The sequence below is a fragment of the Vicugna pacos genome, chromosome 23 (genome assembly GCF_048564905.1).
Source record: "Vicugna pacos chromosome 23, VicPac4, whole genome shotgun sequence".
Lineage (NCBI taxonomy): Eukaryota > Metazoa > Chordata > Mammalia > Artiodactyla > Camelidae > Vicugna > Vicugna pacos.
The window spans coordinates 11,259,827-11,267,287 of record NC_133009.1 but is presented as its reverse complement, the minus strand read 5'-3'; positions in this window follow the sequence as shown (position 1 = coordinate 11,267,287).

Genomic DNA, 7,461 nt, shown 5'->3' with positions numbered 1-7,461 from the left:
CATCGTGGGTGCGCAGTACATATAAGTGGGGCATGGATGAATCAGTGGGCAGTCCATGCAGAAGGGAGAGAGGGGACTTTGAGGAGCTCTGCAAGTACACATGTAGTTTTCTTTCATCCTCATAACTCCACCCCCAAGAAAGACGTCAGTCACTATCTCCAGCTTATAAATAAGGAAACTGAGGTAAGACAAAGGCAAGCAACTTGTCAAAGGTCACACACCCAGTAAAAGGTGAAGCTGAGATTGAAGCCCAGGCCAGCAGTTTCCACAGTCTGAAACTACACCAGGAAGAGGCTAACAAAAGGCTTGAACTAAGTACGGCTGTGGGGAGTGAGAGAGGAGAGCTCGTGCTTAAGAGGTGCTGCACTGATCAATGGACCAGACGTGGCCACAGACTGCAAGGGGGGAGTCCCCTGCAGATTCATCTTCATTTGATCCCCTGGTCCTGACCTCGCTCCCTGCTGGAGTCAATCACATGTGGATGACAGAAACACACGTGGCACTGGCCACTAACTAGCTGTTTAAATTGAGAAGACTTACCTAACTTCTCCATGCAACTGTTTCCCCTGCAAAATGGTGATGGATACCAGGTTTAAGGTTGCTGTGAGATGACGCAGGGAAAGCACCCAGGACAGTTCCTGGCCCCAGGTTGGTGTTCAGTAAATATTCACTCACTCCTCTCTCCCCACAGCCTCTGGCATCCTTCGGTCTGGCAAATACTATTCCCAAGAGGAGGGCCAAGGGAGAAAGAAGGGTTAGGAGGACATCTGCTCTGGGGCAGGTGCGGAAATGGAGCCTCAAGAAGGAAGTGAGCGACAAGGCAGGCCGGGAAGAGGTGGGGGGTAAAAGGCCAGGAAAGCGCCCGGCAGTTTTCTCCACTAGGAAAATTCTGACCCCCTAGAATGAAGGTTCAGACAAACAACCAGAATTCTAAGTCACGTGCCCAACCTCTTCTGTGCACAAAAGGCATTGCCAGGGCTGAGTGAAGGGGAAGCGAGGGAACATTTGACTTGGGCCTTATTTGTACAAATTTGGCTGTATCTCCAAAGGAAGTTACTCATCACGTTATTATAATTTGGGGTCTGTATTTATTTTCATAAGTGTTAATTTTTAAAAGTTATTTGTAAGTTTAACTACGGATTGCACCTAGTAGAGATTTTTCCATTTCTTAAAACATAGGGTACACTGCTCCTCTCAAATTGTTTCCTGAAATAAACATGCTATTTGTGGAATCATTTTTATAAGGTGTTAACTTATAAACAATTAAATTATACCACAAGTTTTTGTAACTGTTTTTGAAATTTCATATTTCCTATGTGCTAGAATTTTTTCTTTTTTTTTTTTTTTAAAGGCCTGGATCTCTGGGTCTCTCCAGCTCAGGAGAGCACAGGACAGCAGCCCCAGAGGCAGCCAGAGGGGAAGTAAAGAGGTTGTTACTCAACTTGCTTACAGCGCCACCTGGTGTTTATATGACGCATACAAATGTCAAGCTTCCTTCTCCTTAAGCCCTGGAATTTGCTGAGTAAAATTCCCACGGCCATTTTCTGAAGCAACGTCTCTCAAAATTTTTTTTTATTTACTTAAAAAGAATAAGCCTTATAAGCAAGAATAACCCAAAATAACAGTTGATGCCCCACGACTTTCATTTTCTTTTAGCTCCATAGTGTGAAAGGGATGGTCTATATGTAACACTAGTTAAGACTGACTGAGCGCTATGTGCCAAGCAGTGTTCTAGGTGCCCTCCATGGATTAAGTTACTTAACTATTCAAACAACTCTTGGAGACAGGTATTAATATCACCATGTTCATTTTACAGACGTGACAACTGAGACACAGAGAGTTTAAGGAATTTGCCAAAAATCGCACAACTAGAAAGTAGCAAAGATTTGAACTCAGGCAGCTTTGTTTCAGTGCCCGTGATTTTAACCACGGTTAAGCTGCTTTTCTGTGTCGGTGCGTGTTTCAAGAAAAGAGATCTTCTTAATTTTTATTTGGCTTGATAAAGAATTTAATATCTCTGGGTAAAGCTCGATGGACCAAGGATAAATGCAGCAGCAAACAAGTTAAAAATATGCCTTCAATAATCCTCTGCTATATGAGACATTAAGCTTCTCAGAAGCAGACTGCCCTTTAGAATGTCATACAACCCAGGATGGCATACAGAACAACTTAATTAGCGTTTGTTTATAACACCCCCCCCCAATATTATAATCCTCTCAGTCTTTTTAAGAGTTCAACAACTTTAGGAGCTCTCTCCTTTTAAAAGGGTAATAGCTTCAATCTATTGAGTGCTTTTTGTTTTTGTTTTAGAAAAGCAATTATCTAGTGAAAAATGTGGGTTACTGACTAAACAAGTTACTTCACATCTCTAAGCATCCAGTTCCTCTACGGAATAGGGAAAAAAGATGGTGCATACTTCAGATGAGTGTATGAGGACTGACTGATTTAAAACACACAGAGAGCTTAGAAGAGTTTCCCACGGGTAATAAGTGTGCCCCATAATGTCCCACTGTAGTGCAATGTGCCAGGCACTGTGCTAAACAGATTGCCAAAAAACAAACCAAAAAACCCACCTTTTAATTCAAGGGTCTCTCTCTATATACTGTTGGCTATTATTACTATTATTAATGCAGAACTGTATCTGGGAGAAAGCATACCAACTTGCTAACAATAGTTGTCACCAGCTAGGTGAAGTTTTGATTTTATTATTTTTCACTGTTTGACTTGTCTTTGCTGAATGAGCACTGGTTGTCTTTTTAACAAGAAGACCAAAAGTAAAGAAGAACTTTCCTGCAAAGAACTAAGGATGACCGGCCGGGGAAAAAGAAGTCTCACAGAGGACGTGGCGGATGTCTTTGAATGGCTGAGAGTTAACAAGCGGAAGAGAAAGACTTGAACTGTGGAACTTCAGATACGGAGTGAGGACTGATGGATGGAGGCTTCACAATCTCTAGCGAGCAGAGCTGACTGAAAAGCCGCCAGTGAGTAGCTTATCCTTGAAAGCATTCAAGCACGGCTGGAGATTGCCTCTCAGAGATGACCTATAGGAGACTCACGGGCCAAGAGGCAGATTGGATCACAAGACCTCTAAATTCCTACCAAACTGGGGCTCTAGACTCATCACCTAATATCGCTTTGAAATACACCAGGAGAGATGAAAAAAAAGGTGGTCACCAGCTTTCAGAGAACTGAGGGTTTTTTTTTTTTTTGCCAATTATCTTTCTGCTACCATTAGTGTCCATAAATGCTACAAGACATATGTCCTGCCTCATTCTTATGAATCCAGTTGGACTGGGGATGACAGAAGTGGTGGCACAAAGTCAGGGACACCTTAGCGCTCACTCTCCACTGTCACCAAATGGCCAGACATCAACCCTGAAGCACCGTTCCTAAGCTGGTTCCTGCAGAAACCAGAAGAAGGAACAGGCAGAGTCTGTTTAGAGGCTTCAGGACTGGTGATCCCATTTTCGTCCTCTGCATCAGTCAGGAGTGGCCAATAGGGCCTGGCCTCAGTGGCTTAAACAGATGAGGGATTTAGGTTTCACAGAAGGGAGACCATGTAGAATGGAGACAGCAGCCTCGGGATGTGATCAGAGAGCCTGGCTCCTTTCTGCTCCGCCCTCCTCCGTGCACGGAGTCCTATCCTCCGGAGCTTTCAGCCATCACTTCTGTGTTCCAGGCAGGAAAAAGGGAAGAACAGGAGCACAAGTGGTGTTCCTCTCAGTTTTAAAGGGCTCTCCTGAGAGTCTGCCCCAAGGGTAGTGCTCGTTTCCCTGGCCACACCTTACCGCCAGAGGACTGGAAGACGCAGTGTTTTAGCTGAGCACTTTGTCACCCAGTAAAATCCAGGGTCCTGATACTAGAGAAGTAGGAAGTGAGTGCAGGACAGTCTTTGCCACTTTTCCTCACGTCCCTCTGTCAGGATAGCAGGGATGGTCCCCTACTTATGAGAAAGCCAAGAGGCAGCCAGGAGGACCTGTGCGGAGCCACAGCGGGTTGGTGGTGGTGTTGGTGCCGGCAGCCGGCTCAGGGCCAGCTCTGAACAATGACGGAGAACACAAAAGGCAGAAATCCACTAACAGCTGTGGACAAACAGCAGCTGTGAGCCCAGGGCCATCTCTCGGGGGGAGAGTCAAATGAGAAGATGAGAGGGGCTGCAGAGGGCAGTGAGGACGAGGGCGGCAGGATACCAGGCTCCATGTCATTCCCCGGGCTGTCAAGAACTAGACAGCTTTGGCCCTGGCTCAGTTGGGAGAACAGATGGGCAGGAATTCAGCACAGCTTCCAAATCAGCCAAGCATCAAGACTGCCTTCCTTCCGTGTCAGCCAAGGCTACAGTTCCCACCGGGTCACAGCCGGCTGCAGAGCCCCAAGACTGAAGACCGTGACAGCCTGGCCACGGACGGCCATCCCTTGCCCACTGTGAGGGGCCAGGTGGAGCACAAGCAGGTGCAGGTGTGAGTTCCTCCCAGCAGTGAGAGTGACACCTGGGTGGAGCTGCCCACCACATTCAGATTTCTCCAATTTCAGCCCTGACTCCTTTGGGGCACAAGACTCTAACTACTGAGACAGGCAGCCCATTTGTTTGATTAAGGAGCTGTGTTCTTTCTCGTGCCCTCACCTCCCACAGGAATGATGGTAATGTGGCCAGAGGCGTAAGGGGAACCCAGGAATTACACTGAATTGTAAGCAATGCAGAGGGCCTCCTTCCCACATCCGACGACAGAAGGGCCTCACAGAAACAAGGCACACTCAATGAGGGGACAGGAATTCGTGTTCAGCTTCAGAAAGAGGACACAGAATGCAGACTTTTACTGCAGCTCTGGTGAGAGCATATGGTAGAGGAGGAAGAAATACGAAGTCTTTAGAAAGAGACGCATTTTCTGATGTCACACGGAAAAGGTTTCTGGGGCTCACGGAGGAGGGAGTGACTAGGCCTGGGGGAGAGAGGGAGCTCCTCTCTATTTCCCTTTGCAGAAACTACATCAATTTTGGATTAGCTGTGTATCTACTCCCAGTTCACTGACTGTCATTAAAAGTGGAAATTTGTTTAGAATTCTATTTAGCTAGAGAAGCCAGAAAAGCTTTTTAAAATGAGAAGTCTGGAGTAGAAACTTGGTATGAAGACCACTACCATAACTCCTCTAAAGAGAGAGCAGTGGGGGTGGGGGCGGGAAGGAAGGAAGGAGAGGGCACACCAGCGGTGAGGGCCCCACCCCCAAAGGCTGCTCCCTGCTCCCCGAAAGGAGCAGTCTGTGCTTTTCCACCACATTCCTTCTCCACGACCGGCTGGCGCCTTGCAGCCCCCTGCAGGTTGCACAGTGAGGCTCTCTGGATGATCACAAAGCACTCCCAACCCTATTCCTTTACCCCAGGCCTTCTGTAATCTTGAGACCCTGGCCTCATCAAAGCCACACTCTGCAGCCTGAAGACCTGCTCGTGTGGCCACGGGGAGGCTAGGCAGAAGGCGGCCAGCAGGCTTCCGCACCACCTGCCTCCCCTCCTTCCTCAGCAGCCCCCACGAGGGCGCAATCGGGGCTGGGAGGCTGGGCGAGCCCCCCTTGGCCCTCTAGGGTGTGAGGAGTCAGCAGGGATGCACACCCATCCCGCCGAGGCCATCTGCACTCAATTATAAGCCCTATGGAAGCCAGCAGAGGGCTGTTTAGCTGCTGCTGGTTCTCTGTGATTAGCTAGTTCTTGTCTTTTGAATATTGCATACGGTGCAGCCAGCTGTAGAAAGCATTCATGATTCAAAGCCTTTTTTCCCCTCAAAAAGAAAAGTGCTAAGCTAGTTGTTCTTACTATGGGAAGGAAAAAAAAAAGTTTAAACTCTTACTTCCCTACCTTAAAATTCCACCTCTCCCCAGGACTGGGACCATTCCTTTGTCTATCTTCTACCGGCACTACACAGGAACCTGCTGGCTGAAAAGAAGCCTTGCTAATATCAAGATAGTGTATAATTCCAGCTCAGGCATTGTTATCCGTCATCTAGCAGACGCTCTTCTCTGCCTTATTTTGTGTGAGAGATCTGATGTTAAGGCATCCTTTTAATGAAACCACTCCAGAGATTCAAGTCTTTGCAATCAGCTCAGAAGCCAGGGCCACCGCCAAGGCTTACTTTCTTTCCCAGGTGCTGAGCCAGGAACAGAAGCGACACTGCTTTGTTCGCACTTGAAACCCTCCGTGTTCTCTGTGGGCAAGCAGCAGTTAGCTGGCTATGAGCCAGCATTAAAATCAACAGGGATGCTTAATAAAATGTGTATTCCTGGGGCTACATGAGACACTTGAAACCCAGGCTCACATGTGAGTGGAGATCCAGAGAAGACGGAGGTTTGGGAGTCTGTGAATAGTGATAATGAAAGCCATTGAGATTAGCTACAATTCACAGGGAAAAGGATTCAGAAATAGAAGATGGGGGTAATCAGAGTCCCTTCTTCCTCACATCTCTGAACTAGGCAAATAAACTTACTTCTTTTCTCATAATATACAGGCTGGAAGGTAAATAGCAGCACAAATATGCCAATAACCTCAGGGCACTCGATGGATAAAAGTTTTTTGTAGCATGGGTTTGGCTGGCTTAAGACGATTAATTTTCAAAACTTCAGGAACCCATCTATATATAGGATGAATAGTTCTACTGTCCAGGTTGAGAAAAGAGAGAAATAAAAATGCCTGTTTAAATATTTAGCAGAACATTTCACGTTTTGTCTCTACTGATAAGCAACTTTAAGCATGTCTAAGTAGAAAAAAAATCTATACCCATGAGGGATCGTTCCCCTGAGAATACTGGAAGCCATGTGTCTCACCATCTGAGAAGAGAGTTACAAATATGGAAAGGGAGAAGACAAGACGAACCCAGTAGTATTAGTCTGAAATTAGAGGTATGGTGTAAATTTATGGTTCTCAGCATATGGATGCAGAAATAAATTTAGATACACACATGCAAATACTCCTGAATTCTGCCTACTGAGATGGCCTGGGACCAGTGGTTCCACAATAGTACTGAGCACACCTAGCATTCAAATCTTCATTTTAAGATAATTTTCCACTAAAGAAAGCAGGGCTGGAGTAGGAAAAATACAAGACAAACCTGGGATGTCTCACAGTGTCAGAAAATAAAGAAATGCCCAGGTATAAGAGGGACATGTGAAGAAGACACAGGAGCCAGCCTGAAGGAGCTCCCACTGGCCACAGCTGAGACCATTCAAGCACCTAAAGGAATAATGATAATAATGGATCATAACCCACTGACTGAAAAATGAAATGATGAGCCCATACTCATAGGATTAATATAAATGAATGAATAAAGGGGGAACGAGTGATTCTACAGTGGAAAAGTCTGGCAAGCACCACCGTGAACAAGTGGTCAGTTAGTACTGTAGTGACAGGACAAGGGGATCAGGCGCCCGAAGAGATGCAGCAGCATCACTTCTGTGCTGCTCCTGACAGATGTGCAGTAAC